Below are 22535 nucleotides of genomic sequence, written 5' to 3'. Positions count from 1 at the left end.
TGGTAGTATGTTTTTATCTTCGCTTCCAGATGAAATATCTCGATAGCACATCCTTTCTTTAAACACATTTTAAATGTCTGTCAGATTAAACTTAATAAAAACATTATCTTATAATAACTATCAATCTTATGACTTACGAGCAATATATTGATCACATAGCACGGTAATAACGTGCGTACACTATTTGGAAAAAATCGTACATCATACCATATCGTGTACGCATCCTGTAAAAAAGATAGAACGTGTGGATGCAATGACGTGCACGTGTTTTATGTTTCATTGTTGCCTTATTCTTCAAAAATACTCCAAATTAAATTCACTTTTCTTTCCATCTGGGATCCATCAGAAGTGGGATTTTCTCGACCACAGTTCGTCGCTAAATCGTTTTTCCCCGTCGCTGTATCGCCGCAGTCTATCTGTCTATCCCTAGGGTTGCAAACTTCTCGAAAACTTTCCGCGACCGCATTGAATTTTCTGCTTCAGCTGAATCGTTTTGCTACGTGGCTTTATTCCATTTCTAATATTCTTTCTCGTCTCTGGGGTTGAAATGTCTGCATTCATTTTGGCGGTCTAGTTTGTAAGTTCACAGCATTCTAAACTAAATGTCAAGAAATATGGAGATATTTTGAGCATATTATTTTGCCTACCGTTTTTGGAATATGCTCAAAAAGTCAAATTCTACCCTGGTTCGATCCTGGTTTGGACAAAGTCTTTTGATCAATATCATCAAAATGTATTCTTACAATTTCATAATACAACAGTTTAAATTCGCAGTTTAAAAAAGACAGACAGACAGACAACCCTGTAAACTGTCAGGCCAAGAGCCTTCAATGCAAGTTTGCCACTTAGCTGTGGTTTCCACTTTTCTGTCCAGCACTCTAGTATCCAGTTGATGCGGTTTCGGCTTGAAACGCCACTCGACTTTGAGAGCCAGATATTATAATTATTTCTTCAACGTTCCCTATTTGTGGCCTTTTAAGCTATTCATTATTTTTTTACTCCATTTAACACAGCATAGTATAAAATATCAATTAAAACAGCTGGAAACTTAAGAAAAATAGAACCAAGAATTTGTATAAGTAGAATCTCGATGTAGCACTTTTGTTAGTATCTTTAGGTATACAGGTATGTTTGTGACAATAAACACATGACATTACAAATAATTTATATTATATAACTATTTTATTATATACACAAATGTCTATAAAAACATTTAACATTAAAATTTCCTATCTCTTTCAGCGATCACTTTCATTTTTTAATACGATTAATTTCTTTTATTCGGTTTTTGCCCCATATTAATGACGCTCATTTGCGATCTGTTGGCCTGAGGTTTTCCTAAATCTGCAAAAAGATTTGCAAGGTTCCCGAAAGTTCCACCCGGTTGCATGAACCCTGCGCCTTGTTGCATTAAAGAGTTGAAGCCCGGATACCCTGCTTGTTGCATTTGGGGCATAACTTGGCTCCCCAATTGTCCTAAATTACTCATGTATGGATTGGGGTAAGACTGAGGCTGGGGCCATTGCTGCATATATTGATGACCATACGATGGCTGCTGCATGTTATATCCACCGTAAGCAGGATGGGCTTGTGCCTGAGCGTGTGCTTGGGAATATTGGTTGTAAGGATCAGGTTGCATGTACTGGTTGTAACCTTGCTGCGCTTGCGGGGCGACCATCTGCTGTGCAGCACCGTATGAGGCGGCTTGGGGGTAACCTGCCGGAGCCATGTTGGCTTGGACGTCGCTGGCGCCGGGATACCCTTTAAATAAATGTCTTCAGTTACTATCTATTGGGGTAATTACGTTGTTTTAGATGTATTAGGCCCTTGCCTCTGGTGATTAACCACTGAGGAAGGAACCGAAATAACGTGCAGATAAGGAAGATAGGTCTTAGGTTTTTGTTGTTCTGCTTCTCCAAAAGGTTAAGAAACATTTCGTTTGTTCGTCTGTTTCTGGCTAAAGCTATCTCTTTCTTTCCCAGCATCACGTAGAAAGTCAGTTGTTATTAAATTTCATCCCAACAAGTAGTTTCGAAATTCTGACAACAATACTAACTGATCGATGGTTCTTACAATTCACTAAAGACAGAAAAAAATACTTACATGTGATTCCAATGAAAGCGACGAAAACAAAAAGCGGCTCGTTTAGAAACATAATGCTCCAAGCACAAATAAAGCTTAATATTTTCTTATTTATCCCAAGATATGACATAAATTTGTTCTGAAAACAGAAAACTAAATGATGTCCACATATAGATGACGTGAAATTCTAATTCAGTTTTTGTTCAAGTGCTCTTTCAAAGTTGTGAAACAAGAAATCTGTATGTTTCAAGTGCAATAACGTTTTGCCACATATTGGTTGTTAATTTTATCGCAATTTCATATATTTTATGTGAAGTTATAATGTATAAAAATACTGATTATTTCTACACGACGAAAAGGTTTTTAGTTTTGCAAGTTGAAAAAAAACACGTGATTGCCAACGTCGACGACGAAAGTTGTTCAGTTTCATGTGTTTAAACTAGTAGCAAATAGTGGTAGTGAATCACGTATTTCTAAATTGATTTTGAAATACATAATTCATGATAAATTCTTATACTGATTAGTGATATTGATTAAGAATATACATTTTGATAATCATCATCATTGCACATATGAAGGCATGATACTGGTGCCATTACGTGGAATGAAATTTTTGCAAGCGTCGCATTACTTTCATGGCAATGTAATGTTCTTTCCCCAGCTTCTACTTTTTATGAAAGAGCTACGTTTTTATTTGAATCAGTATATGACTCACGAAACCTGCTACAACTATGTCCCATTTATCATGCTTTTCGAAATTATTTTTTGTGTATGTTTGTTTGTAAGTAAAATTTTACAGTTATCATAATTTCATATTTCGGTAGCCAAGATGCCTCGGATATAAATTTGGGCCTGGAAAGGCCTAGGTCCTTTCCAGGCCCAAATTTATATCCGACCATCCCGCAGAATATATGCTACAAGCCAAAATATTTCATGTTATATGTTATTCCACTTTTATTGATGTTCCTTTATTACGGACCTTTACGAATAGACATGTTTACTGGGTACGTCACGGGCAAATTGTATGATGGAGACTGTGGATTGCGTAAAGAACATATGTGATTTTTTTTTGTTCTATGATTTTATAATTTGCGAGCTCAATCATCTTGTTCTACGTCGACTATCCCCGTCCCTACTAATATTATCAATTTGAATGTGTATTTATTTTCTTCGTTACGTCAAAACGGATTGAGCTGATTTTGTGGTGTGGAAATAGAGAACTGGACGTTACTTTTCCCGTGGACGGAGCGGCTTCACGCTATATTTTTTTAGACACGTCACATGTCTTAATCTTATGCTTAATTCAGCCATTATATTTCTTTCCATTGATTGTTTATTAGATCTATGTGGCAATGAAACAATTTAGCGCATCTAGTGACACACGATTGAAGTGCAAGAAACTCAGAATTACCTCAATAAATAACAGAGGAGTCAGCACAGTCTGTTGACATCAAACTATTATACTGACAGGATGAAAAATACAGAACGTTTCTTGTATCACTGCCAACTAAACAAGACCTACCGCAACAACCGTCATTTATCAGAACCTCCCTCGAGTCAGCCGTGATTTCGAAACAGGTTTTTATGAACCACGCATATCAAGTTACGAGTCGCACAAATTTTCATATTTCCCGACTTGTGGATAAGACTCGCGTGTCGTTTGTCAGTTGTTGTTTGCATGTAACATGTTTTTGTTGCGGAAATGTTAAACGTTTAGAGTAATATTATTATGAGCGTTTATTTATTTTCGTTGGCCGTGTTTCAATAATCGTCGTGATTGCATTTAGTTCAAACCAATCCAGTTTGATTCGTCTGAAAAATAACTTTAAGATTTTCACTTCACTTTAATCGTCATTTTTTATGTATCGATTAAATTGTAACTTTAATTATTGCTGACTCCAAATAAACAATAGAGTCATATCGTATCATAACTGATTTCACACACACAACACAATGAATTTTTTTGGGTGGTGAAACAGAATTGGATCCAAAGAAAATATGTTAAAAATTAAAAAATATTCTCTGGTCTTGCATAAAAAATTGGATGACCTTGCCAGACTTAGTATAGATACTCCAATATTTTCTCTTCATATTTTACTTTTAATTTAGAAGTTGTAAAAAATTATGCCCTCGTCCTTTCTCATTAATATTTACCGCCTCTTCTCGTTCTCTTTTTTATATTCATTTATTTATATCATTATACATGACATTTCATATAAACTTTCTTCTACATCACTTAGTCCTATTCTAGGTTCGCTGGCTTCAATTTTACTTGGCCCTTCCATCTTATTTCCTTCATGAGATTATCATATGTCTTACCATTCTACCATCAATGTGCTCACACCCCACGGTTGCTCGTATCAGGTTCAACAAACGCGAAGCAATGCATTCTAGCACTTTCTTTTTGCATCTCATGTTTGCATGCATTCTTACTGAAAGACGAATAAATCTTGGAAAGTGCAACTTTGGATTTTTTCGTCTGCCATCGAAACGCGATCTCTTTGATTCGTGACTCCGACATATTCATGACTTCTGTTTTGCTGATGGACTTATTTGAATACTAAATGTGTGTGATTCGACGAATCGAGCACTTTTTTCTATTCGTTTATTAAAAACAAAAAACAGTAGCACGATGTTTAACTATTAATTTACAATTTTCTCAATTTGTGTATTGGAATTATACCTGCATCTGCCACACTGTCTATAGATTGATGCTAGTTTTTATGCTCGTAAAAATAGAAACCTTATAGGATTAATTCGTTGTCTGTCTGTTTGTCTGTAGTAATAAACTTCCACATTTTTAATTTGGGTTTTCGTTTAACTAATAGATTTCTTTAAAAGATATCAGTTCGTCTGTCAGAAAGAAAGGAACTTGTAATTTGGTTGATACGATTGGTCAATAATTTGTCCGATATCACTACCAATGAACATCTCAATATTAGTTCCATCTATGCTGATATAAAACCAGCGAGTCGCAAATCTTAAATACCTCTCAAGTCTAGAGAAAATTTGCATTTGCGTCAACTGAATCCGTTTGACATAAAACGGAAATCATCCACTTCCCGTTCAAGATATCATGTGAAATATCAAACCGAATTGTAAAATGATCTCTGGAGATATGCCAAAAAAAATTACGCCATTAAAACCGTTGCATCCAAGTTTAATGGGATCAAAACATGAGGTTTGTTCTGAGGCCGGCTCGTACACTTTGTCCGCTTAGAATAAATAAGATATTTGGGTCAGGCGCCCGCTTTATATATTTTTTATTGTGTACTTACCTCACTTAATAATTCGTATGACATTTAAATTTTATTTGTAAAACATGTACGTGATTTGTGATCTTCAAGTGTCTGAATTATACTTCTATTTCGACGAATAAGAATTGTAATTATGAAGTCATGGGAATCGAGTGTGTCATGCTCACTCAAATGGTCAATCTGGTGGTGGCGTCGTGGGCCGGGTCGTGAGGTTCCCTCTATTATGGTTGAGCTACGCGATGGCTGTCCCATGCGTCAACTCGTGAACGGGTGCTGCCAGAGGGAACTGGTCATCTCGTTTCTCATATATTTTCATGTAAGTTAATTGTGTTTCACATCGATATATATATATATATATATATATATATATATATATATATATATATATATTATAATCAGCACTCGGATCACGATCATAACCTGTTTTGATATACCTTTTGACTATGTACATTATGTACTTTTATATATTATTAGAAAGAAAAAAAAAACATTGTAAGAAACAATAATGGTAAGCCGATCTGGCATGATAGGGACCAACACTGTTCAAATGAGTTTCTTTCGGCATTTCTTCTCAGCAGTGGTCGTTCCGAAATGCCAGTAGTTTCTAGCTTGTGAGAAATAACTATAAATTTAAAGATTGACGAGAAAAAGTGCCTGTGAAGGTCTAATTTTCTGAATAAATGATTTGAATTTGAATTTGAATTTTGAACTTTATAATAGAGTAGGTTGCAAGGTGCATAGGTTATGGAATAAAATCAACATCGGAAATTAGTAATATCCACAAAGCGTTCATGATAACCAAAGACCAAGAAAAAGGACTTGTATCATTTGCACAGTTCTAGAGCCGGCCCCTTTAATATACAGACTATATGAATGAATGAATGAATGATTTGAATGAATGAATGCATGAATGATTTGAATGCATGAATGATTTGAATGAATGAATGATTTTTTTATAAACTTGCACGTATACAAAAATAATTTACCAGTTGGCTCCACACTAGGCCGCAAGCCTGTCCTGTGGCAGCCAAAAACAGATTAACAATGTTGATTTAAAAAGCCAATGACAATAAGGTTTATTACACCTAATCATATTAAACTATACATATTTATGTACTACAAAAATTCAATGAGAAGATAGAGATAGACAAAGTATAAAGCTCACTTGAAAGTCGTCAGAAACAACGCAATTTGAACATAGCCCCAGGTCAGGTCATGTATATTTTAGGTCTGCGTAGTATCATTTTCGTTTTGCAAATAAAGTTAGAACAGCGGTTGGATTCAACACATTTAAGTGCAGTATTCCCTATTTAATTTGAAGAATTCAGGAGGTGAAACGATTTTTTGATATTATTGCGAAAAAATATTTGATATTGATTTTGTAAGAGTATACTAAACCGCAGTAAAAACTTGTGTCAAAAATTGCAATTTTGTATATATTATCGGCTTCGCACTATGGTAATTATATTTGCTCCAATTTTTGTAGGTGTAACATGTCCAGTCCATTCACTCATATATTTGAACACTAATTGAAGCAGCTTTCTTCCAGTATAACCCACAAGTGCGTCTCCCACGCCTAATACGTCCAAAGGTCGGCATGTTACATAGTCTGCTTATCTTGCCTAATCTCTCCTTGTAAAGGTCACTTTATGTAGCGGTTTGTTTCGTTGGTTAATCTCCCTCTCGTTCTCACGTAAGGGCGCATTCACTGCCGTGACGCCTCGCCCTGAGACCGCTTTGAGATTAAACTATAAAATTTCGATGGGTTATTGTATATTCGTCACAAAGTTAATTCGTCACGAAAAATTGTATGTGTAAATTTGTCACACTTATAATTTTCTAATAAATATTAATTTTGATTATTGTAAATTCGTCACATCGTTATTTTCAGTACAGACAGCGGAAAAAATCAAACAATAAATAGAATAAAAAAGTTATTTATTTTTAATCAACATCATCAGTTTCAACATTAGTTCTCAAGTAGCCGACTTGTCCACATTATAATTATAAATAAAAAAGATAATTCAATCACAGTTATCATAGTCATGTCTTTAAATTTTACCTTAGTACTTACTACCTGTAAGTACTTTCTTAATTTAAGATTTATTTTCTCTCATTCCAAGCGCTCATAATCTTTCGTAAGCTCATAAGTTTGCTTGCTATCGCTACTTCATGCAAAAAGCATGTAAAATGTGAAATTGTGTCGAATTTACAGTAACCCTTACCTACCTATTAATAATTAACACATTTTTTTAATACATGTGACGAATTTACTTTGAATGTATGGAGAGTAAAAAAACGTGACGAATTAACTTTATGACGAATATACAATAACCCATTTCGAGGGTTTTTCGATGATACTCCTGTGTTTTTACAGTCGGCCTATCAGTCTATGTGTCTCTTAATCGCCTCGAAGGACATCTACGGGAAGATGTGGAATGGTCTATTCCAGGGCGGAAGTACACGCCACACTGAACTCACATTGGCTAATAATCATGAAATCTGTCATTGCGTAGTTGGAAATTGGATTTCGAAATTAGTGTGTATGAGTGAAAGAAAAAAATGTTAAATTGTAATTTCTTGTATGGATAGGACATTATTTAGTCATTACATATTTTGTATTTGACTTAATTATGTGCCTAATGTTAATTCCGACACAATGTATTATTGAATGAATTATTGAAAGAATGAATGAATTGAATTATTTATTTTCATGTGCGCATTGTCTTTTCCAAACTGTTGTGATCACCACGTGGCGTGCATCGCGTGGGATCATGTTCGTAGATCACCAAAAAAGAAAAATTGTCCCGGTATTTAATGCGTGCGTTACATTATGACGTCATTATTCATACGCAGGTCCGCGTGTGGGGTGACCGCGTCATTAGTGCGTCTTTAGCGAGTATGTGGACGTCAAGTTTATAGGGGTTGACATGGAAAATGGTTTTAAATGTGGAAAGAAATTATTTGTCTGTATGTTTTGAAAAAACAAAGGAAGATTGGAAGCAGGAGGTGTCTGGAAACAGACTAAAATGGGAAATACTCTATTTATAAAAACATATGACAAGATGATTTGTTAAAGGGGATTAGTTTACTAGACCGTGGCATGTAATTTTCATCGCATTTGTTTAGTGATAAGGAAATGATTGAATGAATTGCTGAAAAGGAAACTGGTCTTACCTCTTTTTTTGGAAATTATAAAAAAAATGCTAATTATTGAGAACATAGTTAAACTTAAAACTAAAAAAAAACAATTGGTATCATATTAAAAGAAAATATGATAGTTATTAAAAAAGCAATAAGTATCATATTTTCTTTTACAAAATGTTAGGACAAATTTAGGAACCGACACCGAAATATACTAAAATTTAGTTCTTATATTTATTTCCCTTTTTTCTCGAAGGATCAAGAAATATATGCGCCTTAATATAAAGCGGAGAAAAATGACGAATACACGTAATAACATTTCTCGGCGTAACGCTTTATTAATATCACGCAACGTTACGTTGCGACGAATTTCGACAAATTTTATATTCAAATTGTAACGTTATTGCGTATTTCGTGCGGCGTTCATGACATCTCGCATTCGTTTAAATTTGATGCCCAAGAACGTGGTATATGATATTATTTGGTCAAGTAAAAAAAAAAAAAAATTCTTTGGGTTTATACTTAAGTGGTATGCTTTATATTAAATGTATATGCTTAATATTGAATTGATCATTTATGAGTAAGCCGTTTTTCGGCTGTGGAAGTGAATGCGCTCAGATTATTTTCTCTACAATTCACAGATAGGATGAAAATAATTAAAGATTCTAACATTTATCAACATGAATTATTCATCATACGCAACAGGGAGTGTATGAAATCCAATCTTAACTTATTGTTAATCAAATCGAGCGGGAAAATAGTAACATATCAAAAAGTTAACAACTCTGTCGTGTCGTATTTCTATTTCAGTTACAAATTCCGTTAGAATTTCCCCGTCAACATTAGTATGGCGCAGCTCGTTTTCAGTCAATCTGGGCGTTTTCCTCCGAAACATCAGAATGCGAGCACAAAGGCACTCGTGTATCGACGCAGTGAACATCACAGCCCGATTGGCATTTCGCTTCGAGTTTCCTGTGCCAAAGGATCTGAAAAAGTAACATCAAAGCGTATTGGATGTCTTTATACGACGTATGATGGCGCGAAAATGGAAGCGATTTGAAAATGCCATAATAATATTGACGATAGTCCTTAATAGAAATAGACACTTGTGGAAATATGACATTATGCGCCTATGTGCCACGTCTGCCTGTCTGTTCACGATAAACTCGAAAACTACTGCACGGATTTTCATGCCGTTTTCGTCAACAGATAATGTGATTCCTGAGGAAGGTTTCGGTGTATAATTTATTATGTTTTTACCAGAGCGAAGCCGGGACTGTTGCTAGTTAAGTATTAAAGATGTATGAGATACTTTTTCCACATTTAATCTTTAAATGCTTGGCACATCTGGCTTTTTAATTCCTTCGTCGAGGATTTTCTTTTTATGAAAGGGAAATATCTCAAAGATATAAATGGGTTTTTTATAATGAGTTGGATCCTTTTTGGGGCATAAATTAAACCACGCGGGTCATTTGGCTATAGGAGTTTGTGCATTAATTAGTTTTGCTCCGATGCGTCCGTTTATTACGATATCACGTCGAAACTGAATTTATTGTTCTGCTACGCCATTATGGGTCGATTATTAATTGAGTTTATGAACTATATTATTGGAAACTAACTTGTGAGTATGGTTTCGACGAATCATTCTGAAATAATCGTCGACTATTATGGATCGAACTATGAATGGAACTTTTAGTTTTTCATCTCATTCTCTCGGGAAAGCTCTGGACTGTTTCCCGCTTTCTCGTTGGGCGGGATGTAGATATCTGATGGATTCATGGAGCGCTATCAAGTAAGAGAAACCGTTCAGATGAGATAAGAGACTCTTAAATTAAAATATCACGTCTAATAGGCAGCCGGACTAAATTTTGATCTGATGTCTCTTGGATGCATCATGTGTGTCAACTCGGTAACTTGTGAATTGTTTCTCACAAATTTAGCGGAGTTGACACGTCACGCCGCCATTGATACAGCATTATCTGTGGCGACAGGTCCTTCAGTGTGCAGGTGGTAGCACGCAGCAACACGCAAAGATCCATCTGCATGTCGGCTTTTTGCTCCATACCAGGGAGAGGATATACTTTTTTTTGAATGTTTTACCAAACGAAATTGTATGCGTGGGTGTGAGATTGTTTGAGCATGAGTGTGTGTACATTGAGTCCCATTTATATCTTAAACGCTTTCACCTAATCAAATACTTGTACAAACTGTTTGTAATTCTTCAACAAGTTCTTTTAAGGTTGGTGATGTTTAGGGTTCTGTACATATAAAGGTAAAAAGAGCTTTTATCCGTCTGTCAAGACCTATCTATCACGGGTTTAGACAAACCCAATCGATATTATTCGCATGCTGGCAAACAGTAGCGTGAGTAGATGTAATGAAGCAGCTTTATATTGTAACAAATGGCTTGGATAATGCAAGCCGAAGTTCTGAAACACAAGCCAGCTGTTTTGTATATATTTCCCTTATTTCTGGCAGGGAACAACTGGTTAAGTTTGAGACTTAAAATCAACAAGAAATGTTTCGTTTTATTTTTAATTTGTTTAGGAAACGGACAAGTTTTTTAGTAATGCGGTTAGATTTTTTATATTGGGTTTTTTTGTGTAAGCATATACGTAGTGGCTCGAAGTACAAATTAATTGAAATAGAAATAAATTTATTTATAACATACTAATACATCATAGGATGCCCCATGACCTCAGTTTGAATTTCTAAGACGAATGATTCTTGAAGGCAAAATCCCTGGCAAAAGACTCCTGGCGGCCAGGAGCCGCCCGAACGTGCTAAGGTAAACGACGAAAGTGGTTTGATGACATAAAGGATTGGACCGGACTTAGATACAACCAACTGAAAATAGCGGCCCAAAGCCGCGAGGGTTTCCGTATGCTGACCTCCAAACTTCAATACGAAGGTGGCACCCCTTGATGATGATAGGAAATGAACAAAATGTTAATTATAGCTTAAAACTATGATATTCAGTATTTGATAAGATTTATAATAATACCTATCAAAAAATAATGATATGTTTGGGCTTATGGTTGACTGGTTATGCCATGGTTATAATGCCATATTCCAAATTTACGTGAGTCGCAGAACTGTTAATTTCGCCATTTTCTCAGTAGTGGAATTCTAGTAGTTTGTAGATTGTATGCTTGTTGCTGCCGTGAAGAAGCGCCGGTGAAAGTCAATTTTATGTCGGTATATATTTGGTTCGTATTCAATAAACTGTCAACAATAATTTTCCATTGCGTAAAACCTATGTTCGTGTCTCACGTGTTATGTAGCCGTGTGGAATGTGGAACCTTTTATCGATACATGCAATATTGATGTGCATTCGTTGTTCCAGGTATGTTTCGAATTGAGCGTCATTGTTTGCTGCACTGGTGAGTGTGAAACGATTTCAAATGAGAATCAGATATTTTTTTTTCCAAAAAAAAAAAAACAATTAAACCGACTAGTAAGACCTGTGCTTAAACATAAGACAGACAGACGCGACAGCGGATTTGTTTTATAATATGCATAATGATTATTATTTCCTTCTACCATTTCAGATATTTTACAAGCTTTTCCTTTTCGCCAACACCAATAAGAATCTTTTTAAAAATTACTCATAAAGCTTTGACGAGGAAATTCATTGAGCGATTTTATAAGACTTCCCTTTCAAAATACGCCGGCTAAATGTTTCTTTTTTCACCCTTTATTTATTAAGCGAATTTAAGTTGTTTTTAAAAGCCGGATATCCGGTAAGATGGCGGCGGAAACTCGTAATTATTAATTTGTTTTGCTCGCCGTCCTTGGTAAGAGTTAAAAGCGCTAGACGAGTGTATTTAATAAAACAGGCTAATTAGGTTACGAGAGATAGATTTGATACGTGCTGCACTCCAAGGTTTCTCGCCCGTGGAAATTTTGAATTAAAACCTGTCCTATATGATCGTCCATGTTATGTTCTGCCCGTGTGCCGTCTTGTATTCAACAAGACGGCATACGATGAAATTTGGCATGATGCAAGAGATTGCTTGCACGTGCGAACATTCAAACTTTGACATTTTTAAATAACAAACTGCGTCTCTGGTGTCGTGGGGATTGCGGGATATAAAGTATGCACTGTATAAATCAAAATCAAAATCAAATCATTTATTCAGAAATTAGGCCTTCACAGGCAGCATTTCGGAACGACCACTGCTGAGAAGAAATGCCGAAAGAAACTCATTCAAACAGTGTTGGTCCCTATTATGCCAGAAGGGCTTACCATTTTTTAAATATAAATTTATGTATAATTTTTTATCAGTAATATAACATGAGTATATTCAAACCGTGTATCAAATTTCATTGAATTCCTTCTTGTAGTTTTACCGTAACATTTAGTAAGAGACATGTAAACTTTCGAATTGTTAATATTATAGTCAGGTTAGCATATGTGAAGAAGGGAGTAGGATTGATTGAGGTCGACACCATCGCCGCCGCGCCGCACAGCCTTGCAGCGTTCGCCGCCGACACCGGACGCCGCCGTGGCGCGTGTTCGCCGCCTGGCCGGACGTAATGGAGATTGAAAAAGTTTTCTGTTACTGACTCTGGTTTAATTTTGTATGTTATTACTGAACAAACATGGCCCGTGTCGGTCGGTATGTTTGGGGTTGCTAAAATAACAATTTTATCTTTTGTATTAGCTTTTTTAATCAATATATTTTATTATTATTTTATTTAATTTTTAGTTTGTTTAATTAACTTAAAGATTCTTTACTTTTTATTCATATTTACATATTATAAACAACAAAAGTATTTGTATTTGTATAAAAAAAAAAAACAATGTCCTCTGCCGCGCCTGTCTGTCCGCGATTAACTCAAAAACTACTGCACGGATTTTCATGCAGTTTTCATCAATAGATAGTTTTATGAGTTTTTATGATAGAGATATCATCACGTATGCCTGTTTGCTTGCTCAGGAAGATTTGAAAATGTATAATAATGTGACAATTATAATAATATGCTATGATCGCCTTTAAAATAAAGCCAGATGTGAATGGCGCTTGCAACAGTAGCTACTATGTAATTTGGCACGTACGCATCGTTTCTCATGAACTGTGAACGTCGTAAGCAATCTCCACCGGCAAATAGTCGTATCTGCTAAACTTGTATAGGATTGTTTACAATTCGAATAATGTTTGGTAATTTTCTGAGAAACAAGTTAAAGTTTCGTGAACAGCTTTATGATTTATTTTAAAATTATATCTCACTTTTTGCACAATAAATACTAAGAAATGGGTAGGACCACGAGTTGTAGTAATACATTATACGTTTAAAGGTAAACTTTCAGGGGAGGTGAAGCATGTGTCTACATATAAGAAGCTGCAATTCAAAATGGCGAACCAATGGAGCAATGAAACTGTATTTATTTCGGGTTTTTTTTTAAGTCAGAGCGCGTCTATTCTGAGTTTCACTCGATTATTTAATAGTACATATTTTGATGATATTTTTAAACAAGATGATATTTTGATTTCGAAATGTGTTGCTAGTAAACCAAGTACAAATTTAGCCAAGTCAACACGCTAAGAAGATAAAGAAGTAAACCAAGCACACGTAAACGTGTAATGGAAACAAATGTCTCCCCCCTAATAAGACAGGCAGAGTACATTGAGTGACAAACGTTCGAGCAACTACTACTAATATCCTGCATTCCCGGCCAAGTCGGTGAAAAACTACCATGTCTGTCCAAAAGCTACCATCCGCATGAAAAACTACCGTACCCGTGCCAAGTCCTGTGGCGTATGTTACTTGTGTTCGCATAAGTGGACGCGATTATTTAAATTCGCAGCCAATTTTGGCAAAGTTTTAGTGCAACTTGTTACCGATTATTTTGTAGTGGAAGCATGATTGACAAGATTTCATAAATTAGACCTTCACAGACACTTCTTCACGTCATACTCAATAGGCCATACTAAATTTATAAAATGTTTTTTTTTATTGTTTATCCTTCTTTGACGTCAAAACAGAGCATTGGGTTGAGGTTATTTTTAGTGTGGAACTGGAGTGATAAAGGGTTACTTTTAAATATATTTAAAGCCAGTATATTTCTACACACCAATGAAATAGGTGCTTTATAGGTATAGTTTAATTTGTAAATTGTAATTTTGCAAAGCTTGTTACAAGTTAGGTTGTTTGCATATTTTGCTAGTCCAACATATTTGTTCATTTTTTAAAGTTTATAATTTTTAATGATGTTTATAATATTGCAATATTAACAAAAACCACAACTGCTCCGCGAATTGAAGCATTCCGATATTACCAACTACGAGAACTGAAATCTCGCTCCAAAATCGTTGCCAAATCGTCCTCTCTTCAGATGCAATCTTTCAAATCTCCCAAATTGGCCCCTTCCGCGCATTTGTCGCCGGCTTGCCTCCAACTTTAGGGATTTCATTTAAATTTCAAACTCCCGCTACATGTCCGTTGAAATTTTACTACTTTGTACAAACTTTTTTGGTAGTTTCGTCGCACCGTGTGGGTTTGATGCAACAGTGAGTGGGAAACTTAAAGTTTTTTAGGTGTCCTGAACTATCACATCGTAACATTTTTATAAAGTTTTTATAACTTAAACTTAAACTTTCTAAATTTTAAGGGCTGTCGTAATTATGTAATATGCTAGCAGCCATACCATCTATACTAATATTATAAAGCGTTTGCGAGTTTGTATGTTTGAAGCGGGTAATCTCCGAAACTACCGAACCGTATTTCAAAAATTCTTTCACAATTAGAAAGGTAAATTATCAAACATTGCTATATACTATATTTTATCTTAATTTCCCACGGGAGCGAAGCTCCGGGCAACATCTAGTAATAATATATAATGTAGCCTATATTACTCTAAGGTTTCGTTTGTGTCTGTGCCAAATTATATCAAAATCGGCCCAGTAGTATTTGAGTTTGTACATTACAAACAAAAAATAATAATAATACAAATTTTTTTTCTTTATAATATTATTATGGGTACAGTAGAGCTATCAAGTGACTATATTTATATTTTATTTTTAAAATCAAATCGCTATAAAACGTAAAGAGTAAAATGTATGGTTCGACCCCAAGCGACCCTTCTGATTTGTTCCCGCTCTGAATTACTTGTTATCGGGGCCGCCATCTATTGGAAAGTCAAATGTATGGAAACATCAAATATGTCATGCCCAAGGATGTGTGTAATAAAAATATCATTTTTGATGCCCTTGTAATTTTAATTGCGGTGTTTAAGAGACATTTTAGAACAGTTTTCAAAATATTTTTGAACGGTATGGCGTAAAAATTAATATTTAACTGAATGTTTATTGATAGAGGTGATTAATTGCGTTCCGTAAGGACCAACCAAGCCGCAAAAACTAGTGTATTTTTTTATTGCATTACTTAGTCGCCTTACCCTTTTTCTTTTAACATAATTTTGTATATACTCTGTTTTTTTGCGAAAATTTCTTTTAAAATCAAAAAAATTTAGTTGTTATATTATAGCAGTTACCCCAAAAGCTATAAACTACTTTTCTTTTTTTACGATTTAATCTGTAACATATATTTTCTCTCTGATCACAATCAGGTGTTTTAACATCAGATTCAAATTCAAATTCAAATCATTTATTCAGAAATTAGACCTTCACAGGCACTTTTTCTCGTCAATTTTTATATTTATAGTTATTTCTCACAAGCTACAAACTACTGGCATTTCGGAACGACCACTGCTGTGAAGAAATGCCGAAAGAAACTAATTTGAACAGTGTTGGTCCCTATCATGCCAGATCGGCTTACTATTATTGTTTCTTACAATGTCAGTAAAACCAAGACTTAAAAAGCGGTATTTTTTAGATTCACAATTTCATGTTGAATTCATATGAGTGTAACTTCCCTATGGCGGTTATAACTTTGTGAAGGCTAAGTGTCATCCCGGGACATGAACGCGATCTCTTTTGATAGATTCTCTGTTATCTGACAGATTTTATGTTCGACGCCTTGAATATGAAAGTAGACTAATATCCACTTTGATTTGATACATTCTTTTCGACTGTGTTATTGCTAACACTGGTGTCAGATACTATTAAGTCTCCTAAAGGCATCTCACATGACTTTTACGAATACCTAACGACATCTAGTGACAAGTCCCAGACACTAGTGAACTTAAACTAATCACCGATTTGATACTTAGTTTTGTAGACAAGTCGTTGTGTAACAGCTGTTGATATCACTGATTCTGTATTTATACGTTTTCTTTATGCAATGAAGTTATATCGAACAAACATAAACTTGATTGAAGGGAAATAAGCTAGTAGTAGAAGAGGAAAGTCAAGAAGAGCTTACATAAATCAAATAACGGAGAAAGAAATGGCTATATCGTACAAGGAGGGTCAAGATTACGGCTGAGGATAAAAACAACAAACAATAGCTCAAATAGAAGAAATATTCTTCTGGTTTGTGACACTCATGGTGGGCGACAGCAAAATTGAAATAAATATGCGTAGTTTTCCGTTCATCATACCGTACAAACATAAGCATTATCTATGTCAGGCGATCTGTAATTGACACAACTAGATGTTATAAATAATAATATAAACAGGAAAATAAGATATTTTACTTTTGTTTTTATTTTGTCAATTGAACCGATTATTGACTGCAAATTTTGTCAAATTTCGACGTTTGCTGTGTAAAATTCTGGTCGGTTTTTCAAATAGCATGTATAGAATACAGTTATTCACAACAAGGCAAGCTGAAAGCCCACACAAAACAGAAGTCATGTGAAAACTAACAGAATGTCCGTAATATCCGAGATTAAAAGATAAAGCCGGCGGCGTGTTATAAAAGATAAAAGGAAACTACAAGATTAAGAGCTTTTATTAAGCCCGCGATATAAGAGCTATTTAATCTATCTCTTTAGCGCTATGTTTAACTTTATCAAGCTCTCGAAGTTCTCCTTTTTTTAAACCTTGTATCTGTATGTTTGTTGCTTCGAAGCGCCCAAACGTTCGATTTTTCCAAACCATACACCTTTTTTTATTTCAGTTCTAATTTTTGCTTCTATTTTCCTTTTGTCATGTTTTGTATATGTTATTTTTATCCCGCACAGGTGAGTTTAAAGAAAAACTTGTAAAAATTGATAAAAAAATAGTCAATTTATCCTAGCGCAATCTAGACTTTGATATCTTGCTAAATGTCTACTTTCAGGGTTTATCGCTCCAATTGGATCCGATCGCAGTTCCGCTTTAAGCAATGCTTTTGGTGGCTATCTGTTCTGTTATCTCTTTTCATTCATCGTAGAGAAACGTAAACGTAAGACGGATAAAAACATTTGTTTGGAATTTTCAAGCCGGCTTTTTTTTAAAAACAAATATCGTTCTTTCCACGACAAAAAAAAAACAAATCGATGAATAGTTTAAAGGTTTGTTTGAAATCACGATTTGATTTAAAGAAAAAAAAGAGAAAAATCTTTTCCAGCCAGCCTTTATCTGAACAATTCGTCGTCGATTTCATTCGCCCGTTCCGTTTCACTCGGCACTTTATCTGAGACCGCGTAATTTCTATTCGTGTCGCTGTCAGTCTGCCTGTCAATGTATAGCGTTCGATTAAACCTTTTGTGACCTTCACTTTTAATTTTAAATTCTAGTGCATCAAGCACTGAAGTGTCTCTAAAAGTCAGTTTAAGTTTATATTATTTAGTAGTATAGTATAGTTTTTAATTCGTGTACACAACATAACAGTGTAAATATAAAACTTACAAATAGGAAACGAAATACAAAGGTACTACTTATTCTACAGAGATTTATTTCTTAAATATAAATAAAACTAGTTGTGTTTATTGAAAATATATATTTCTCGGAATTTGTTACAAGACATATATACATGTGTGCATTTTTCTCACAAGATCTAAAAAGTTGTAGCACAAGCGCTACTACATCGACAGTCGTAGCTCTTCTGCTACGGGATCTACAAAACCATACCACTTTTGATACGACGACGTTTAATTTGATTCCTTAATACGGATGTAATATTATTATATTATTATATATTACACTTTGATTTGATACATTCTTTTCGACTGTGTTATGGTTAACTCTGGTGTCAGATAATTATAAGTCTCCTAAAGGCATCTCACATGACTTTTACGAATACCTAACGACATCTAGTGGCAAGTAGTCGCAGACGCTAGTGAAATTAGACTAATCACCGATTTGATACTTAGTTTTGTAGACACGTCGTTGTGTAACCGTAGCCATAGACGTAGTGTAGCCGTTGATAATATTATTGTTTTTAATTTATGTACAAATATTATTATATATTTATTTATAGAGCGGATATTATATATTTATTTATAGCGCTTTAAATAGCATTATTTAATAAGTCTATAACCAAAAAGGAAAAGCAAAGAAAAATCGAGTTACGCAATTAGTTTTTAAGACTTCATTCTTTATTCTTTAGACATATCTTTTTAAAACTTCGCCTGCATAATGCCCGTCGAGAGCACAATTCTTGCCCGCTTTCCGGGAACAGATAAAGAAATACCGATAGAAATCACCGGCGATCGTTTCAATACCGTTTGAATTTATGTATGAACTGTCGAGATATCTTCGCGCCAAAATAAATCTCAAGAGACCGTATTCTAATAAAGTGTTCAACTTATCTTCTAGTCATTTTGATTTTCTCATGTTTACCTTCGTTTGTGACACAAAAAATTTACTCGTAAGAAATCTTTAGTACTTTCATCTTTCTTCATATAATATAATATAATAATATATTATATTTTTTCAGAAAATAAGATGTATTCGGTATCAGCTAATAAAGACATCCAGATAAGTATATTATAAAATAATAAAATAAAAAATCATTTACCTCTAATGGTGTTGCCGAACTATCGATAGTTTTTTTACAATCGTTAGTTTCAATCGAAACAAGCCATACTATCGATAGGCCTTTCGATAGTGTCGATGGAATCGATACAATTGCTTTTCGTCAAACTATCAAAGAGTCAATCGAAACGCAATCGATAGCCTGACCTAACCCTAACGCCGCCGTGTTAATGTGACAAAGTATTCGTGAAATTGCAAATCATTTTGGAGTGGGGATTGCCAGTAATTCCCCTGGCCGCGGCGGGGTGATTAGTGTCAGCCATGTACAGAGTAGATTAGAATTTAAGCGTGATGGTTGTGGTTGAGTATCGAGTTGAAATGTTGGCAGCGTTTATATATTTTTTTTTATTTATGGTATAGAACGGCGATCGAACGAACGGCTCACCTGATGGCAAGTGATCGCCGCTGCCCAGAAATAACAATCAAAAGCCATCGCAGGTTCGTTGCCAGTCTTTCAAGAAGTTGTGTACTTCAAGATTTTATTGTCTATACTATTATTGTGAAGAGGTAAGCGTTTGTGAGTTTGTATGTTTGAAGCGGGTAATCTCCGAAACTACGGAACCGATTTCAAAAATTCTTTCACCATTAGGAAGGTACATTATCCAAGATTGCTATAGGCTATATTAGGCCCCGGGCAACATCTAGTAGTTTAAAATAACAAAATCGACTATTATTAAAAAAATCTCAGAATTCAGATTAAATATATTTAGATAGTGGAATGAGTCAACTCATCAAAGTCGGTCCAGTGGTTTAGCCGTGAAAACGGAACAGACAGACAGTTACAGTTACTACTAGTGTTATTGTCACGGCAAATTGTAACCACTCAACCCATATACACTCCACAAGTCTATCGATGCTGACAAAGCACATTAATTAGGCACTACTCGATTAACTTTGTGACCTGGATTCGTTACTGAGTCGTGCTCGTCTTGTAATTAAACAGCTTTGTTAATGGCCCGCGTTTTGTTTTCGGTTTTAATTCCGGCTGTTTGCGTTCAGTTTGTGAACAACATTTGTTTGGTGTCGTTATCTCTGCTTAATTTGGGTTTTTGCGAATGAAGGGTACTAATGCTGAAGTTCCACGAAAGTAATCAAAGATAATAATCAACTGTTGCTATTTATATGCATTAAAAGTGACTGAAATAAATTGTTTGTGGTTCTCCATTTTATACGACTGCTGAAAAACTATGTTCATCATTACATAGTATAAAACAAAATCGCTTCCCGCCGTCTCTCTGTCCCTGTGTATGCTGAGATCTAACTTCGCAAAGGATATTGATGCGGGTTTTTTTAAAATAGATAGTGATTCAAGATTTAGGTGTATAATTTATTACGATGAATCCGACGAAGCCGGGACGGACCGTTAGTAAATAATAATATGATGCTCTTTTATATCTAATTACGTTCTAAGAATCTGTTTGCTTTCTTTCTTAGCAGATCAGTGATTATGATATTCAACTTGGGATGATTAATCTCTAATATACAGGGTTACTGGTATCTAACGCATAACCTTCCAAAGGCGTAGGGTATATAGAGACTAACATCTTTTGTTCTACGACTTTTGTCTAAACGTAATAAATACAAAATAAATCCTTTTTTTAGCTTTAATGTCGTTTCTATAAATCGTTAACTCTATTTTCGATTCCGCTACATAACATTACTGTACTGTCTCGTGTTGCTTGGCTATTACATAGAGTTAAGATGTGTAGAATCGCAAATTAGATTTGTATATTTTTAATATGAAAAACATAACTACGAATCACGAAAAGTCGTAGAATAAAAGTTGCTTGTTTTGATGTACTCAAGTAGTCTTTAAGAGGTTTTGCGTTTGATGCCAGTAACCCTTTATATGAATATCATACGTTGTCAACTTTCTGTGATTAAGAATTAACGGTTAACGTTAATATAATCAAGAAAGCATTGTAACCACTAAACGGCGTCCGACTATCAATTTATACCGGTTAGAGCTAATAATCCCCGGGCTTCGCTCGAACGGTGAAAAGTTTATCGTTAGCTAATAAATTGCATTGCGGTGCACCAGAGAGTGCATCACAGAGGAGCTATATCAGAGTCCAAGCGACTAATTTGACTAGGCGTTGAGCGCAATAATGTACAGTAGAGAAAAGAGACGTACTTTTGGTAAAAATGATGTTTGGACGTGTATCGTATTGAGAAGTTTCACTTACCAGTCTTTGGAAGTATATAAAAATAAATTATTACGTAATTAAATATTATGTATTATTATAATTATATTAATTAAAGCCAAGAACTTAAAGTACATTAACTAGCTAATGTGTCTGGCCTTACAATATTAATGCGTTTCTTGAGACTATATTCAAGATTACAGCAGTTATAAACATTTCAGCAGCGGCTCTCGTTATGGTAATGCTCCGGACTACTATAAAAATTAAATATTGATGGGTTTGAAGTATGAACTCGAATTAGCTGTTGTGAGGTCAACGACTTAGTGTAATTTGTATGTCTATTTCGTTTAACCGAATTGTGAGAGATAAACAGCTTGAGACTCTGAATTATGTTTTGTGAGTTCTAGAAGGTATTACGATTTAAATGAAAATTGAAGGATTGTCTGGGATGGAATTGGCGGATTGTTTTAATAAATTTATAAAATACCCCGCTAAAAGATTTTCTATTTGTACTATTAAATTGGCTGGGTGTACCCAGTCTGAATAAGTTTATAAGTTTACAAACTTATAAATTTGTACAAAGTCTATTCAAAACTAAATTAATTATTCAGTACTTTTTCAGTTTACAAACAAAAATATAAATGAAAAAAGAAATAACGATTCAACTCAAAACACAGAATATTCTTTCCACTCGGGACACCATAAAACTCGGCCTATTAAAAGATTTTGAATAATTGAGCGTTTGTTGAAAATGGAAAAGTTTTCGCTTAAATTTTCCTTTTGAATCAATTGTCTGCCTGTCGGAATGAATCATCCTGGAATAATTGTTACAGCGAGATAAAAAGGCCTGACTATGGATATTATAATATTTCAAGCTGAGGCATTGAAGCTCTGGAATTCACCTTTTCCTTTAGATATTTTTTTATAAGAATCCGCTGATTCAAGAACTCTCGAGAGCCGAATGTTGGCGACCCCTGTCCTCTGTCACTGTCAGCGACCATTTTGCTTTTTTTGATAAAGTTTTCTTATAGGTCTGTCTT

At 34.8% G+C, this 22535-nt stretch overlaps 1 protein-coding gene and 2 long non-coding RNA genes across 11 annotated transcripts in view; 2 read left to right on the top strand and 1 right to left on the bottom strand.

Moving 5' to 3' along the window:
• Positions 1-22535, top strand: part of Tomosyn (tomosyn) — a 214073-nt gene that overhangs the window by 51949 nt on the left and 139589 nt on the right. The window lies entirely within an intron of this gene.
• The window catches only part of LOC128671834 (uncharacterized), a 118234-nt gene that overhangs the window by 26688 nt on the left and 69011 nt on the right, over positions 1-22535 (top strand). The window contains exon 3 of the long non-coding RNA XR_008404881.2: positions 11830-11866. This is a non-coding gene — a long non-coding RNA (uncharacterized LOC128671834). The remainder of the gene's footprint in view (positions 1-11829; positions 11867-22535) is intronic.
• On the bottom strand, positions 1149-2491 carry LOC128671833 (uncharacterized). Its single transcript, XR_010369972.1, has 2 exons — positions 2104-2491; positions 1149-1761 (listed from the first exon to the last, which is right to left on the bottom strand). It is a non-coding gene; the product is annotated as an uncharacterized LOC128671833 (long non-coding RNA).

This window comes from Plodia interpunctella, chromosome 8, assembly GCF_027563975.2.
Source record: "Plodia interpunctella isolate USDA-ARS_2022_Savannah chromosome 8, ilPloInte3.2, whole genome shotgun sequence".
Lineage (NCBI taxonomy): Eukaryota > Metazoa > Arthropoda > Insecta > Lepidoptera > Pyralidae > Plodia > Plodia interpunctella.
Note: the sequence above shows the minus strand (reverse complement) of the source record. Positions and strands in the feature narration are given on the sequence as shown.